At 36.0% G+C, this 18,105-nt stretch overlaps 1 protein-coding gene across 3 annotated transcripts in view; it reads left to right on the top strand.

Moving 5' to 3' along the window:
- CACNA2D4 (calcium voltage-gated channel auxiliary subunit alpha2delta 4) overlaps positions 1–18,105 on the top strand; it is a 2,573,275-nt gene that overhangs the window by 93,245 nt on the left and 2,461,925 nt on the right. The window lies entirely within an intron of this gene.

The following is an 18,105-nucleotide window of genomic DNA, read 5'->3' as shown; positions in this document are numbered from 1 at the left end:
GCATAGTTTTTTCTATGATGTTGCTAAATGAAAACTTTTCATTATATTCAGTGTTCTCTTTTTTACTTGTTTCCACTTAAAACCTGCTATTAGATTAAGCCAAAGGTCTCAATTAAGCCAGACATTCACCTATGGAAAAAGAGAAAAAATATCAACTCTATATATGTTATGATCTGAGCACTTTTGATCCCCACCCCCCACCTCAACAACCCAAGATTGATTACCAGGCCTTTCTTCTGCACAGTTGCTGTTGCTGCCCAATTGTGTCCCAATTAGGCTTTGAATTCAGGTCTGCCAGTTGATACCTTAACTTCTAGGCTATCAGGCTGCAAGCTATTAACACAAGCATTCTTATGTCTATCCTTTTTTGCTCTTTTTTGTCTTGTAATTTATTTATTTATTGATGTTTGATTACCAGAAAAGTCTGACTGCGTAGGAGTCTTTTTCATTAGAGGCACAGGGACAAAAGCTCCAAAGTATTATAAAACATTTTAAGAGCAATAATTTTATAGTCTTTAAAAATAATTCTAAAAACAACTATGGTTCAAATAATTGTTCCAAATTATACATAGCATGAAAACATTGGTTAAGAATAGATAAAAGATATATGATAATGATTTAATAGTTACAGAAATTTTAGCAAGTATATAGATAAATTAAAGGTAAGTTAGTATAATACAAACAGGAACTGCAATATGAAGTGAGAGAAAAACAGGCTTATGATATATTTTGAGAGAAAGCCAGGGGAGAGAAATTGATAGAAGTAAGTAAGTGAGTGAAGAAGGAAGAGTAAAAGGGTGTAAGGTATGGGTAGGTATTGGTCACATTTAAGGATATAGTTTATCTTGATGTTGAGAAAGAAGAGAGCCAGCTTTCTGGTAAAAATTCTTTCAGAATGATTTTGAAGGATGGGAGGAAGGGTATTGACCTGATGGATAGAGATTAGGAGTTCCAGGCGTTGGCAACATGGTACAAGTACAGACCATGCCCAGCAGATTTGATAGTTTTGTGGAGAGACAGGATGTTTTGGTCACTGGATCGTAATGACAGGATGGGAGCATAGTTGTGTAGAATGTTATTTAGTGCTGGACAAACAGATGGATTCTTGATAATTTTATAGGTGGTATGAAGATGTGTATATTCTGTGTAATGTGTAGACTACGTAATATCAAAAAAAGAAAGAAAGAGATAAAAAGGCATTTCTTTACTTTAGTATCTTTATCACATACAGTAGCAACTAAAAGTGCTTTACTATAAAATATGCAATTTATATCATGAAAAGTTTCATGGAAATATTGTTAAGAACAGAAATTTTTTTTCTTACAGTTAAGTTTTTCCTTCCTGTACCCCAACATTAATGACAGAAAGTCAGGCAAATGACTTAGAGTTCTCAACAAGTTTACCAACATCAACAAAAGTCCAGTCTTCCCACTTTCTCTTACACAGCCATATTTCACAAAGGTGATAAATATATAGATAGACAAAATTGTCTCACCCTGCAACTGATTCTTTCTGGCAATGACTTCTACTCCCCGGTCATCAGACACATCAACTGATTGGTATAACAAGGGCATTAATGGGACAGGAGTATGACAATTTCTCAAAAATACTAGAAGAAACTATAAAATGAGGTAAACACAGAAACTATATAAAACAATAAAAACCTCGATCAGAAGAAATCAGACTGTAGACCAAAAATTAAGTGCTTTCATTCATTTACTCTGTTAAACCACAAACTTCATCAGAAACTTCATTTAAATGTACACTCTAGACAGTGCAAACAACATGTCAAAGTGTAAAACTACAGTAACAGTTCTAAATTCAAAAAGATATAAATAGAACCCAACCCATTAGGTGGATGTCATCAATTATCTTAACCATGTTAATAAACATTTAATATTTCAAGTTCCATTGAGCCCTGGGGGCATGCCAGCTTGAAGTCTCACTTGCCATTGCAATGCCCTGATGTCCAGGAGAGGGTTGACATCACCAAAGGGAGCTACCACTTTGTCCAAAACTGTAAACTTAAAATTAGAAAAATGGGAGCACACTAGACTATGTTTAGCTTAAGCATTTTTGCTATCTGTGATTCTAATTGCTCTGATATGCTCTTTTTTCTGTCACTTAATCTGTGTATAGTTTTTTTTCAATATAGAAAGAGCAACAATGGGAACAGATCGTGATGTACATAACATTCTTGATGGTGCAGTCAAATGAATCTTTGAAAAGGAGAGAAAAGTTTCATGCTGTTAACTTGAGATTACCTCTGATCAGAATATGCTGACAACAAATGTAATGACCACAAATTTCATTTCTGTGGGGCCAGAGGGTTGTTTACGCTGATATTTCTTTTCATTTTCCAGAAACAACTTCAAGGCAGTAGTTTGTTTATAGCAGAAGGACGGGGCTGGTCCTAGAGCTTTTGCTAATTCTTGATTAACATTAATGATGATCCAGTTTTTGGCAATACACTGCTTGATGCAAATCTAATGAGATAGGTAGCGGAAGATGTGAAAAGTCATTGCTAATGGGACCTGTGTTAGTAGTAAAACCAGATCTCAAAATCAGTTGCTACCAAGAATGTCTATTAAAATAAACATCATAAAAACAATAGTCAATTATTCAATGGGGTAGTTTTTTTCTCTATAGACTTTTGAGAAAGTCATATTCTTTAAAAAATGATCTTCTTCACCAACAAGTTTACTTATACATACAAACTGGCCCTTCACTATGTTTCTATTCATAAACAGGAGATGTTGACTGTTTTTCAGATAATTATTTCTAAAAGTGTCTTTACAATAAATTGTGGCATTGAAAGTGTTATGAGCATTATCACATGAAAGGGTAATGTCCAAGAAATGAACTGTTTTACCTATACTTGAGATGGTAAGGTCAAGAAACCATATGTTCTCTTTGATGTTTGAAGTAAAATCATTTAATTCATTCTGAGTACCAAGCCAGAGAAAAAAATATATCGTCAGTGAAACACTTGTAGAGACGCACTTGGTTGAATCCTTTCAAATAAATAATTGTGTCAGACTCCCAGGAACTAAGCACTAGATTAGCATAAGCATCAGTTTAAAACCTATGGCTACACCTTTAATTTGATGGTAAATTTTATCATTAAAAATGAAAAGGTTGTTATCCAGAACTATTAATAGAAGTTTACAAAGAGTCTGAGCTTTACCAACTCTGTACCAGCATGGTCTGTGAGGTATCTCTCAATCAAATGCTGCTGTCTACATGAGGAGTGCTAGGGTACAGAGCTGCTATGTCAAGTGTAACAAATAAAACATTGCTTGACGAACCAATAAAATCAAGGGAACCAGTGATAAAAATATAGATCTCATTCAGGAATTCCCAAGAATCTTTCAGATAAAACTGGGAGTTTTGAACTATAAGGTCAGATAAAAATCAAGAAGTTCGGCAATAAATTCAGTTTTAGTTTTTTTTGGAGGAAACAATGCGTCTCAAAGGTGGGTTAATTTGATCTTTCTGAATTTTTGGAATGCTTAACATTTTACCAAAACAAGAATTTCCTAATTGCATGAAGTCAAACTCATAATCTATAATGACGTTGTCATGAAAAAGGTCCAGTAATATGTAGTCTATTTTTTCAAACCATCTTAACACATCATCAGGCTCAACTATATGATAGGTGTCATTTTTGTTCAGAGTCATTTCCATTTTGTGTATGTAAGTTTTACTGTCCATAACCACAATACTAGCCCCTTTATCAGCCTTCATAATTGTGATATTTGGGTCATTACAAAGCAGTTGTAAAGCTTTTTTTATCTTCAGAGTTTAAGTTAAACCATTTGTGCTGCGGTTTATTAGCTAATGTATTTCTAATATCAGCTTCACAAACTTTAGAGAAAATAGTCAGTGTAGGATGGAGGATTGGATTAAAATACTTATTCTTTTGAGGAAGTTGTCCTTGTATCTGTATTTTGAGAATTCAAACTATTCTCTAAAATGTCTGTGGAAGATGAAGTTCGAATCATTGTGTGTTGTGGTCCACCAACAAAATCACCTACTGATGCTGTAGGACTAGAACAGTCTAAACTGCCACTAAACATACCTTCATTGATTGCAAAATTATTATTTACAATGCCTTGTTTCAAAAAATAAAATAGTTCTCAAAAATATATTCACTGAACTCTGCTCGACCTAAAAAAGAAAGCCATACTGTGTGCAGCAAATTCTGTTCAAAATTGTAAAAAATACCTTTTTTATATTGTGACAAAGCATACCCACACTGCCTATGCATTTTGTTCACTAGTTTTAATTTAACTGTAGGTGGCTGCATTATGCCAGAAAATTGGAAAGTGGGATACTGCAGCCCAAGACAAGCTTTGATTCAGATTGTTTTTTGGGGAAAACTGTCAAATACATATTATCTGCTTTCCAGTAAATGATTACCAAACTGTACTACTGCTGGCAGCTCTCCTTGTAGATCCTGGTATAATAAAATTATTAGCAATAGAAAGAGTAAAGGTCTCATCAGTACACATTTTGAGATAAAATCAAAGTAAGGAGAAGAATAACTTCACAAAAATTCTGAACAGTTCTTCCGTTTAGTGTCATGTTTGTTTTTAAAAAGTTTGAATAGCTAGGCTGTGATAAAACATATCTTTCTCTTCAATGCCCAACAGTGAGAAATGTGAGCAAAGGGCAGTAACAGAGGATAGGATGGAGATTCACGGTTCTGTTGGTGACTATTTATATATTTTGTGAGCTTTTATATTCATAGGTCTACTATTATATACATATATGAATGAGCATGATTCATTAATATGCCCATAGTGGATAAAGCAGATTCATTTCTCTATATAGAAATGTGTGCTTAGGTGTCTGGAGACCTCTTCTGATTGTAGGATCTTGGTTGCTATGGATAGACTTAATACTACATGGCCTACACTAGCAGATTCTGACACTTATTCACTTTCTTAAACATTTTTGCCATTAACCTACTAGCCACAATCCTACATAAGATAAAAATGGGAGAGGCAGATCTTCTCAGATGGCTGTACACTGATTAGCAACTTAACTTCAGCTCTTCCAGTGTAAAAAATACAATGACCAAAAACTCTGTCTCTTTTAATAAATTCATTTACTGGCTAGTAAGTAAACTGCCTGGATTCCAGCAAAGAAGAAACTAAGAGAGTCTGAAAGAATATAAATTAGAAACTGTAAAGAGAAAATACTGACTGGGAAGAATCATGCAGCTGTTTAGCAAAAAGTGGTTCAAGCTCCAGCTCTGGTGCAGCACATGGCTTGCAGTAATCGATTGGAAAAAGTAAGTCAAATGTACTTATTGCTGACTAAAATAAATGAACCACTGAAGGAGTATATCAATTCAAATAACAAAAGGCTTGAAAAAAATTGAAGAAACTTTAAACAGCTATTGAGATGAACTGATAAAACTGCAAATAATAGAGGTCAAAATGAAGAAAAGGCTGGCTGACTATAAGACTGCTAAGGAAGAGATGTTTCAAAAACATGGTAGAGTTAGATGACAGAGCATGCAAAGAAAACCTGATATTTTCTGCTGCATCAGAGAAACAGGAAGGGACAAACTGTTAATTTTATGAAGGCAAAAATAAGCAACTGGACTGTTATTCCAATGCAGGAACTGTTAATTGAGAGGGCACACCATGTATATGTTCCAAATCTGACCATGAGAAAGCAGCAAATACCTGTATTAGTAAAGATGCAAATGTAGCAGCAGAAAAAGGTGATTCTGATAAAACTGAGGCAGAAGGGCAATGTTTTAAAAATTAGAGACAGAGTCTTTGTGGAAAATGATTATTCACTGTACACCAGGAAGAAGAGAAACAATTTTAATTCAGCAATCAGGGAGTGTGAAGAGGCAGGTGAGAGTCAAGCTGATGCATCCAGCTGCATCAGAATATTTTTTCGTGAATGAAAGAGAGCTGTCAAATTAAATGGTATAAGGGCAATCAGCTTAGTTAGAAGAGTTAGAAATTACTGGAGGTGCAAAAGAGATAGCAGTTTTCCTGGTAACTAAATACCTCATTGCATTTACTAGAACAGTATATCATTTAGTTTTATTTAAATATAGTCATTACACTTTTTCATAAGGCTAGAAATTTGTTTTCTAAAAACATACAATCTGTTTTTTACATCTAGGAGGGGAATAAAGATAAGACAAGAACAGACAACAATTAGTGTAAAGAGGAATACGGGCTGTAACATGTGCTTTAACATGGATAACCTTCATTTTAGGTTAGGTAATGCTTGTTGGTACAGCTATTGATTTGGGAAATTGCTCCTCTCAGGAGTGAGGAATTTCATTGTTTGAATATGTACATATATTTTTTTTGCATTTGTTCTAAGTTAACAGGCCATGGGGATGTTCTGTGTGTGTGTGTGTGTGTGTGTGTGTGTGTGTGTGTGTGTGTGTGTGTGTGTGTGTGTGTGTGTGTGTGTTTCATTTTATGTCTGAGGGATTTCATTAATACAAAAAGATTTGTAAAATGGGACATAGGTTCAACTGGAAAGGCTAAGAAAAAACTGTATAAAGTTTCAACCTGACAGACATTAGTGGGTATATATAACACAAAAGCTGGAAACAAACATTTAAAAAGTTGATATTTATGTATATAGGTGGCTATAATAACTTCTTATCATAATGGCTAGACTATCCATATTACTTTGGAATGTGAATGGCCTTGCAGGTATAGACAAAAAGGTAAGAGTATTGAATTATATTAAGAAATGCAGAGTACAAATAGCAATGCTACAGGAAACACATTTGGAAGCAAGCATGTGAGTTTGACAAAGAAAGGATTTCAAGATGGATATTCAGCAGAATATTAGGGACAAATGGAAAGGGGAGTACTTATACTAATTGCTATAGGATCGATTTGTGGTAGTAAGGGGCTATGGGCAAGGGAAAAGGATTATGCTAGCATGTATTTATATTCCGTTTGACATTGCAATTATGGAGCTTAAGAAATTGTTGGGAGAAATAATCAGCTTTCAGCAGGGAATATTACTTATAGGTAAGAACAGAAACTTGATTTGGAACAGTTAGCATGTATATAGTGGACCTAGAAGGTAATATATAACAAAAGAAACTAGATTTCTGAAGTAATTAATGAAAATATTTGATATTGAAAATGTGTATTCAGTAGTAGGACCTCAGGGAGGATTTACATATTATTTCCCAAGGTAACTGGGCTTGACTAGACAGAAATTATATTTCACAGGAATACCAGCATTTAATTGAAAACTTTGACACACATCCAATAACTATTTCAGATCATGCACCAATAACAACTAAGATAAAAATACAGGGCAGTGAAGTAAAAATGAGACACTGGTGGTTGCCCACCTGTTAAAAAGAGAGGAATTTAAGGAATAGGTAGTGGAAATTATTGAAGAGTTTTTTGGGAAGATATACATTTCTGCAGAAGTTATAGTTAGTGAGTGGAATAAAATGAAAGTTGGAGATATGAGATGGTTAAAAAGTAAAGAATTATTTAGAGGGGCAGTGATTTAAACATTGCATAATGGGAATTTCATAGAAGAAGAAGAGGCACAACTGCAGAATGCTAAGGAGAAAATAAGGGATAATCTGGATGATATGCATGAATTTGGAAACATTGCTGTTAAGGAACTGTTGTTTGATAAAAACTCCAGAGCACAAAAACTTTTAGCACAATGACTTGGGCAACAGAAAGTAGGAAGGGTTGTTGCCACACTTAGGGAGCCTATAACAAGAAAAATAACTGGAGATCATTTAGAGGTATTGGAGCTATTTCAGAAATTTTATGAAAAATTGTATACAGCATATATAAGTCTGGAAATCAAGAAGGAGCACAAATGGAAATATTTAGAGAAAGCCTTGAGAATGCCAAGGTTAGAGGTAGATAAGGCTCAACAATTAACATTTAAGACAGGAGGAGAAGAAAGAAACATGGTGACATATAATCAGTCTGTTGGGAAGTCTCCCGGAATAGATCGTATTCCTGCAGAAGTTTGGAAGCTAGGATGGAACAAAGTGATAAAGATCTGAACATTTTTGTTTAACAGTATTTTAAAGAGAGGAGAAGCACCAACTTCCAGGAAGAAAGCTGTGGTGCCTGTAATACCTAAAGATGGGAAAGACCTATCAGTCCCAGCTTCAAACAGACTCATTTACATTTAAGCCGTGATTATAAAGTATTTATGTCCATAATAGCTAACAAATGGCAGAGGTATTGCCAAAATTGATAGATATGGATCAATGTGGTTTTGTGCAGGGGAGACAAACATTTGACAACATTAATAGAACAATGATGACTCAGAAGGAAGCAGAATGTAAGAAAATACTGCTGTTGTTGGTGGGTCTTGATCCAGAAAAAGCATTTGACAGAGTAAGCTGGGATATTATGAGTAGAGCAATGGAAGCATTTGCATGCCCTGATACAGTAATGTGGTTAATCAAGAGGATATGTGATGGATCAGAGGCAAAACTCAAAGTGGGAGGGTTTGTGCCTGATATCATGTGTCTGAACAGAGGTATCAAACAGGGAGTGTCTTCTTTCCCCTTTGCTGTTTGTATTATATTTGTAGACTTTGGCAAAGAAAATGAGGGACTAAGAAATTCAATGATATAACTTGTATAGTAATCAAAAGTAGGCTTAATTCGCAGATGATATTATTTGTATTTGACAAACCAAAAAAAAGACATCTCCGTGTTACAGAGCATTTTGAGACAGTTTCAAGTCTTCTTGGATATGTAAACTATGTACCCACATATAAACTGGTTCGACACTACCAACTATTTAGGAGTATGGATTAAATAGGATTATGTTGTGGCAGCTAAGGATATGTGGGAAGAGACTAAACAAAAGATAATTGAAAACTGAGAACATGGAAACTCCTGTTTTGGGTTATGGATAGCAAGGTACAAGCAGTGAAAATGTCTTTAGTCCCTTTAGTTTTATATACAGTTCAGGCATATTTTTATCAACCAGAGGGAAAGTTGTATACAGTAATTAATAATGAGTTGAAGGATTTTATCCTGGAGGGTAAAGGGTAAGTGTGAAGTGGGGCAAGTTGATTCTTCCAACAGAACAATGCGGTTTAGTATTTCCTGATTTGAAGAGACATTTTAGAGGTACACAGGACTCTTATACATAACACAGACAGAAAGGTATAATCAAAGTGGAAAGTGATGATGATGAACCAGGGGGAAAAATTTGAGAAACAAGGAGATAATGGGGTTTTGGAATCAGATCCTTAAGGAGAATAACAACAGACATACAGGATATTGTATTCATACAGCAGCAGAAAGTATTCTAACTAAGCTAATGTGGGAATGGAGAAAGGAGATTCTGCAGATAAGGATGACTGTAATTAGGGGTACAGAGAATAAGCAAGAAGAGGCTGGAATCTACATGAGAAAACTGACAAAGGAACCAAGGTACCAGAAGCAAGTAACTATAGATGGAAAGTTAACATAATGGGAAGAGGCCAAGAAGACATTTGGACTACCTGTAATGCCAGATCGTCTGCATACAGCAGCTTTGTTGACCTGTTGTCTCCAACTTGTTTGCTAATGTAGTCATCAGAAGTATGAACATCAGTGAGCTCAGAGCTGAACTCTGATGCACACCCACTCCCTTTAAGAACTCCTCGTGAGTCAAAACACTGTTTTCACTTGAGTCATTGGACACTTGTACATAGCTTGCACAAATTCCACCAATGTTTGTGGGATTTTGAAGCACTGAAGGACTGCTCAAATCAGCTTTCTTTGGACCTTGTCAAATGCTTTCTCCATGTCTAGGAAAGTCCAATTGCACACTTTCTTCATTTCTAGCTTCTTCTCAACCATCTGCCTCACTGCAAACATTGGGTCAGTTGTGCTGCACCCTGATTTGAATCTGAACTGCTTAGGGTTGCTACCTTTCGTTGTAGCCAAAACTGGGGTAAGGCCACACTCCTCTCTTCACCAGTATTCACGCCCACCCCTCCCTTTCTTCCACCCACACTCCGCCCATTTTATGACATCACGGCAACATCATCAGGTTGGGAACGCCCTCTTTTTCCGTTCCTAATGCCTGCTTTCGGCTGATTTAGTATGCTTTTCTGTAAAAAAGCATAGTAAATCAGCCGATTTACAAACTCCGATAGTCTGTTTCCTTTTTTGAAGCAGAATACTGGAAATTGTACAGTGTTTTCCGGACTACCGGAGAATCAATTTGATTTCCGGATAGTCCCGAAAAAAAATGGAGGGGTGACAACCCTAGAACTGCTCACCTCTCATCTTACTTTCTACTACTCATTGTATTTGTATTATTTTATCAATTGCCCTCTAGAGGGCTTTCATGGAGTGTGACAGGAGTTTGATACCTTTGTACAGTCCACAGTTGTAAATGTTCCCTTTGTTCTTGTACACTAGCACTAGTGCATTTATTCTCCAGCTGTCTGGGATATGCCTTTCTCTCTACATTGCGATTAGTACTTTCAGGAGCCATTACTCTATTATCCTACCCAACATTTTTATCATATCTGCTGTGACTTCATCTCTGCCTGCTGCTGTTCCCTGGCTGCATTTTCCTCAGTACTGTTATTACTTCTTCTAGGTTGGGCTCCTCCCCTTCTTCATTGCAGGCTGTGTGTAGGGCAGTACAGCTACTGAGAGGTTTTCTTTATTCAGAAGCTGCTGGAAGGTTGTTGCTGAGGTCCATTATGAAGTGTGTCTGACTATCCTCTTTATCTTTCTGTCTTTGCCTTGCAACCTTATAGTTCCTTTGTGACATTTACTGAGTCACTTTCCAGAAACTGGTAGAGTGCCTCTGATGCCTTTTTCTTTGCTAGTCCAACTCTTCTGTCTGCATCTTTGTTAGCCAACCAGTATTCCTTCCTAGAGATGGCTTTGTAGTCACTGATTCTAGCCCAGTACCCTTTCTTTAGTAGAAGGAAGTCTACCTGAGTTTCTTGCTGGCCACTCTTGTATGTGATCTTGTGACTGTCTCTCTTGCTGAACCATGTGTTGGTCACCATCAAGCCATTTGCCAGACAGAAGTGTAGAATAGGCTCTCCTTCTTTATTCATGTTCCCCATCCATGTGGACCCAGAGAGTCATCATATTCTTTTCTGTATGTTCTAATATGTGCATTCATGTCACCCATTATCAACACCAATTCATGTTGTCTTGCTTTATCTAGTAGGTCCTGCAACTGTTGTCTAAATGCATTCCTTTCTTCACCATCACAACTGTGCTGTGGGGTATATGCTGAGATTATAAATATTGCCCTAGTCTTACACTGGCATGTGACTGCCATGAATCTATCACTAAGTCTGATAACATCCCTCAATGTATTCTGAAGCCTCTCCCTCACCACAATCCTCACCCCATTTCTAGTCTCCTGAGTAGTAGATTCTGGATTCCAAGCTAAGTGACTTTGCTGCATTGCCCTTCCATCTTATCTCTTGTATACATATGATGTCCAGCCTCCTCCTTACCATCATGTCATCCACCTCCAAACTGTGTCCTGTCAATGAATCTGCATCGAGTGTAGTAAATCTTAGTTCATGTTTGGGAGGTTGGTTTTACTACCAGATTTTCCTCAACAGAGTTATCTCAGGTAACCCAAGCTGGGCAACTGAACATAGGCCAACCAGTAGCTTAATGACCCAAGGCTGCTAGGCTTTATGGTGGCACGCTCTGGCCGAAAGGGGCCATTAGCATGGGTCCCTGGCATTGGTCAGAGTAGGCTGAGTCCTCACCCTACTTATTACTGGTAACTACTCATGTCCATTTTGGTGGCATAAGTAAACACAACCGAATCACCTAGAACCAATTTTGACACCGTCAGGTGGCTAGCACTGACATGGTGCTCAGTCTGTGATTTGTGTTCTTTTATCCTGAGGATACTGTGCACCACAGTTAATGTCTGAAATGGTTGGTATATAAAACTCTTCCTCCTTATAGGCACCATCTAAAGTCTGTTCTGCTGTTTACAATTCCATTACTGGGTGAGTTTTGAGGTGAAAACACTTGACATGTTTGTGATAGGTGGGTGGAACCCCACAGAGACACAGAGAGAGCATGCAAATGCTATACAAGAAATTTTGTGGAGGTCAGGACCAAACCTAGAACCTTGTGCATGGAAGGTAAAGACCTTAACCATTATGCCAATTGGTCTCTCTTTTTCCTTAGGTACACCACAAATATTGGAGGTATGATCGGGAAGAAAGATGTAACAGGGAGCAGATATTTTGGCAGTGTAATGAGTTGGCAGACTTTAAAAATTCCTTACAGAATACTTTGTCAGAAATACTGAGTGTAACTGAAAAATGATTTTATTCTGAGCTGGGATACAAGATCTGAATTCTTTAGAAAAAAATATCCTTGTTAAGTGTAATTCTGGTGGCTGTCAAAAAAGCAGTTACAAGGAAATGGAAATCAAAGTCTAAACCAACAATATTTGAAGTACTGAATACTGTAACAGAAGTAATAAAAAACTGATAAAGGGTAGGAGTAAATTACATAAGAGAAATGGAATTTATGGGAGCACTACACGCAATATAATGTTTTGGATAAGTGAGGTTTAAGGGAGGGCAGGAATTGATCAATTTATGTAATATTGGATTGATAATACATATACAAAAGAAAACTGGAAATATGTTAATATGGTTTGTTTTCTTTTATATAAATATGTGTTTACCTATGTCTTAAGTGACAATTCTGTAAAGGTGTTAAAAATTTGCAATAAATGCAAAGATAATTTACCTGGCAGTTTGCATTCTAAATGTTATTCAGTTCTGTTTTAGACTGTGTAACTTGTTAGGAAACACATATATACATTTTATATACGCATGCACATCATAAATATATGTGTGTGTGTCTGTGTATGTATATATGTAGATTCACTTCAGAAGCTCGAAATACTGAAATCTCGAATTTCAGTATCTCAAGCCCAAGAAGTGGAATCCACAAAACAAGGAAAACTAAAAACCGCAAAATTCAAAACCTCAAATACTGGAAGCTTTGAATTTTGCGGTTTTAATACACACACGCACACACACACCATCCACCACACAAACATGCACAATCACTCTACTACATGAAAGCAGGGGAGCAAGCCCCACTACACCCCCCACACCCCCCTACTTAAATATTCTCACTCCGAGGTCGCACTACATACAAACACAAACAAAACACCACCACACAAGCTACTTTCTCTTCGCACACACACATCACAGCAACAAAACACACTGACACACACCACAGTCCCTACCCAAACCCCTTAACACACACACACACACACACACACACACACACACACACACACACACACACACACACACACTTACCTGAATACATAACCATTGCGGAACTTTAGAAGCGCGAAATTCTAAACCTCCGGTATTCCAGGTTTTGAATTTTGTGCTTCTAAACTTTCGCTATTATGTGGATTCGGCTTCTTGGGCTCGAAATACTGAAATTCAAGATTTCAGTATTTTGAGCTTCTGAACGGAACCCATATATATATATATATATATATATATATATATATATATATATATATAAATAAAATACTTTAATAAATATAAACAGTGAGCGCTTTCGTAAAACTTCTTCAGACCATACCGATATCACAAAAAACAGTCATTAAATATAAATATAAAAAGTCAGCAACCAATAAACAAACAGCTCTGATACACATGACATAAAGACAATTAAAACCTGTTACTTTTCAATCTAGGTTTTAAAGAAACCTTATCATTAAGCCCATATACTTGTAGGTATAATATCCAAAATAATTCACGGCTCTCAGTGTGATTAATGACATCCCCAAGTCTACCATTTTCACTAATTACCTCTACCACCTAAAAACTTAAATTATGTGTAATATCTGTTTCTTTGAAGTGCCTAGCCAAAGAATTGTTCATATTCAAATTTCTGATATCCCTCTGATGCTCCCTCATTCATTCTTTCAAAGAGCATTCTATTTGTCTTACCTATATAAAATTTGTGGCAAATTCGACACTGTGCCAAATATGCCAAGTTCTTGGTCCTACAGGTGGCATAAACCTTGAAATCATATGTAGCACCAGTGTCTTGGTTTTCATTTGGTGGCCCTGTTTCTTATATATATAGAAGATCAAAAGTCCGAATCCATAATTACCGAACACACTTTAACGAAAGCGCTTTCACCGGAAAAAAAACAAAAAACAAAACATTAAACCTACTGCTATTTAGGGGGCAAGCCCCCCTGCACCCCCCACCCCTCTACTTTAATATTCTCACTCCGAGGTCACACTACAGTGGGAAAAAGGGAATTTTCCCTTATCCGCACCGTAGTACGACTGGCACAACAAGCATACTTATCCAAAAGTGCTGCTTCAGTGAACAGCACTTTCGGTTAAGTATGCTCGGTGATTTATGTTTTGGTGGAAAGTGCAGTCGGGGATCTGTATGGATCCCATATATATATATATATATATATATATATATATATATATATATATATATATATGTATGTATATATGTATATATATATATATGTATGTATATATATATATATATATATATATATATATATATGTATGTATAAATATATATATATATATATATATATATATATATATATATATATATATATATATATATATATATATATATATATGTATACATGCATAAATGCACACACACACATATATATATATATATATATATATAAAATGCGTGTGTATACATGCATAAGTATATATGTGTCTGCTTCACTATATCGAAATACCACATCATCGAATTTTAATTCGAGACCAGATCATCGAAACCCCACTATATCAACAATGCAAATCATCAAGTCCCGTTTCATCAAACCAACTCTTGCAGGCATTCCGAGAAAGGATTGTGAAAATAAATAGGTACAACTCAAAAAGACATACCTTTACTTACAGTTTTTAGTACCGTTGCTATAGCAGTCAGTTATGGATGATCGTTCTACAGTTATAAGAGCAGTTCCTGCATTACAAAACAGTATGTAAGAAAAACTTTATTGCTGTTTAACATTTTGAATGGAGATTGCAGTATAGTGGCAATCAGGAAATTTATCCTTACTCGACTGTAATGTGATCTCGGGTTGGTATATAAAATATCTGGGGGGTGTGGAGGACTATGGCGGGTCCAGGGGGACTTGCCCCCTGCATAACAGTTGACATAGCTATAGTGTTTTGTTAAATTATGTTTGTCATTTGAGGAGGTGAGTTGACTGCAGCATCCTGCAAGTTTTGGATAGTAGGTTTGATGAAACGGGACTCCGTGTTTTGTGTTATTGATATAGTGAGGTTTCGATGATCTGGTCTCGAAGAATTAAAATTCAACGATGTGGTATTTTGATAGAGTGAAGTAGACCCCCCCCCACCCCACACACACACATATATAGTGTGTGTATGTGTGTGTGTATATATATATATATATATATATATATATATATATATATATATATATATGGGATCCATACAGATTCCCAAAAGCATTTTTCACCGAATGATTATCGGTGGGGCATATTTACGAGAAAGTGCTTTTCACCAAAAAAAGCACTTTTGTGTAAGTATGCCTGTTCCAGAGATCGTACTACAGTGTGGGTAAGGGAAAATTCCCTTTTCCCCACTGTAGTGTGATCTCAGAGTGAGAATATTAAAGTAGGGGGGTGGGGGCTGCATAAACGTAGATTTTTTTTTTAACGCACTTTAATGAAAGCGCTTTTTGGTGAAAAGCGCTTTCCTTAAAGTGTGTTCGGTGATAATGGATTCGGGCTTTTGCACTTTCATGCAAAAGTCCTAGATCCATATATATATATATATATATATATATATATATATATATATATATATATATGTATACACTCTCACATATCTTTGCATGTATAAACAAACAAGTAAAGAAAACTGAAATAGTACAGTATGTCATGCAAAATTATCACTGAAATTCTATAAATGCTTCATTTATTTTTTTACATTCTCTTTTATTTCTGTTACATTCTTACAATAAAAATCATAAACCACATAAACCAAATTATATAATATATTATTTTTCTATAGAAAGAAATCTCATTAATATAACTATATTATACCCATCTAGTCATCATTGTACCCTTAATGCAATAGAACATTATTTTTAAATGTAATACTCAACCTCATTTCCAAGGTAGACTATTCTTTATTTTGTTTCAACAGTATTTTGAATGGATTTGTCATTGTTACATTTGTATTGTGCTGATGCAGTTATTTAACACTCTATCAAAACAGCATTATTTTATAACAATGTCATTGTATACCAGAATTAGCATTTTTCTTTATTTAGTTTTAAAAGTATTCTGTCAAGACTAATTATTTGCAGCTATTTAGTTATTTTCACATCTGTAATAATGTTTGGCACAAGGCATTATCACTGCGACTGATACATGTATACCACTGCATATCTGAATTTCTATTGTATTTTTATATAATTAACTCTCAGTCTGAGATAATTATTTTCTCAAATCACTTACAAAAAGAGCAAGTTTTAAATTCTACATGTTGAACATATTGAAAACATAGGTGTTTTTATTGTAATTGATTGTAAAGTAGTGAACTTTGAAAAATAGAAATGTACTGTTTTTCTAATCAAGTTAAGTGGGTGGGGCAGTAGTGCAGTGGTTAACATTGTCAACTCACAGCAAGAGGTTCTCTGGTTCAATTCTCGCCTGGGGTGCCTTCTGTGGGGAGTTTGCATGTTCTCCTTGCGTTCATGTGGGTTTCCCCCAGGTACTCCAGTTTCCTCCCACATTCTAAAGATATGCGTCTGGAGCATCTCTCCTTGAGCGTCCGCTGAAAACAGGCTCTGTGGAACCTAGTCGTACTTTCCCGGTCAACAAATGTTAAATAAAAAATAAAAATAAGTTAACTATAAAGTATTTGCCTGCGGAATATTTTGTATTGAAGTTTATTATGTGACAGATTAAAACTGCAATTTAGTTTCTGAACACATTTATTGAATTAACACTTAAGACATAGACAAACATACCTTTGGATAAAAGAAAACAAACTCTATTAACATATTCACATTTATAAATATTATACATCATAAGTATTTGTATAACTATCATAAAACCAACATTACATAAATTACTCAAATCCCGCCTTCCCTTAAACCTCACTCCTCCTCCAAAATGTTATTTTGCTTGTATTGTTTCCACAATTTCCATTTTTCTATGTAATTTGCTCCTACCCATTGTTAAAGAACACACATCCAGTTATTTTTTTATTTCTGTTACAATATTCAGTACCTCAAAGCTGGATTTCCATTTTCTAGGCTGCTGTGGTGCAACGGTTAGCATTGCCTCCTCATAGCAAGAGGTTCTCTGGTTCGATCCTTGGCTGGGGTGCCTTCTGTGCGGAGTCTGCGTGTCCTCCCTGTGGTCATGTGGGTTTCCTCTGGGTGCTCCAGTTTCCTCCCACATCCCAAAGACATGCTGTAGGTGGATTGGATACTCTAAATTGGCCCTAGGCGTGAGTAAGTGTGTGTGTGCCTTCTGTGGAAGGTTGGGCCCGGTGGCTGGCAACTCGGCAATGTAAAACTCCACTGCCAATCATGAATGGACAGGTGATCCACTGTGGTGACCCCTAACTGGGAAAAGCCGAAAGAAGAAGAAGAGTAAATGATTTTTGGCAGCCACCAGAATTAAACTTAATAAGGCCTTATTATGTCTACACAATTCAGATCCTGTGTCCCAACATAAAGAAAATTATTTCCTTAATTATGCCCATTTGCTCATACAATATTTCTGAAAGAGTACTCTGTAGGGAATCTTTAAAGTCTGCCAACTCCTTACACTCCCAAAATGTATATTCCCAGTTACCGCTTTCTTTCCCATTACACCTCCAACATTTGACATCTACCTGAGGAAAAATTCATTGGAGTCCGCTTGGGGTATAAAATAACTATGCAAACACTTCCTAGCAAAAATCCTAAATCTTCTAGACTTTGTTGCAGAAAACTGCAATTTGTTTAGTACATAGGACATCAGAAGAAATGTGTTCAGCAATGTACAGGTAAGCTTTTTATGTCGTGAAGTCTTTCTCTTTTCATTTTCTTAA

The sequence above is a fragment of the Protopterus annectens genome, chromosome 11.part0, assembly GCF_019279795.1.
Source record: "Protopterus annectens isolate FY-2018-M chromosome 11.part0, PAN1.0, whole genome shotgun sequence".
NCBI classification, from domain to species: domain Eukaryota; kingdom Metazoa; phylum Chordata; order Ceratodontiformes; family Protopteridae; genus Protopterus; species Protopterus annectens.
The sequence above is the reverse complement of the archived record's forward strand: the minus strand, read 5'-3'. Positions and strand labels throughout refer to the sequence as shown.